The sequence below is a fragment of the Solanum pennellii genome, chromosome 8, assembly GCF_001406875.1.
Source record: "Solanum pennellii chromosome 8, SPENNV200".
NCBI lineage: Eukaryota > Viridiplantae > Streptophyta > Magnoliopsida > Solanales > Solanaceae > Solanum > Solanum pennellii.
The window spans coordinates 12,043,579-12,044,335 of record NC_028644.1 but is presented as its reverse complement, the minus strand read 5'-3'; positions in this window follow the sequence as shown (position 1 = coordinate 12,044,335).

Sequence of the window (757 nt, the reverse complement as noted above, 5' to 3'; positions counted from 1 at the left end):
TCCTCATTAGACGGCATAGGTGGGTCAATGGTTTGCTTACCACCACAAGTAGTGATTGCCATACAGTGTGCATCATTTTTTGGATTTTGGACACTGTTGCTAGTAAGAGTGCCCGGTTGCCGTGTGTTCACAGTCGCAGATAATTGGGCCATTTGCAACTCGATTTGCTTAATCGATATTGCATGTGTATCGACTTTTTGCCCAATACCTGCTAAATCATACCTTCACTCTTTAATGTGTTCATCACTAGCATCGAACCTCCTCATCATTTTGTGCAACATATCCTCAACTCGTGCCATACTATCTCCACCATCCCTAGGAGTAACTTCACGATTTTGAGGAGGGACATAGGGCCCATTCCTATCATTTCTGTTACCGTAGTTACCCCTGTTGAAGTTGTTGTCGCGGTTGTAGTTTCCATCTCGGACATAATGACCCTCACGATTATAGTTACCAATTATCCTGATTTGAGCCTTGGGCGCTCGACCGGAAACCCCCCGTCTGCTTATTTACTGCATAGGAGTCCTCCGCATAATAGCATTCATCATTAGGAGGTGGTGGTTTAGGCAAGTAGTTAACTGCATTTATCTTTTCTGCACCCCCAGTGATATGTTTTAGTACCAACCCAAGCTCAGTTCTCATCTGAGCCATTTCTTCACGAATCTCGTCTGTGGCTGGGTTGTGACTGGACTGAACTGCGAAGGTGTTTCTCCCGGTATCTGACTTCCTAGTACTCCAAGCTTTATTATTCCGGGAG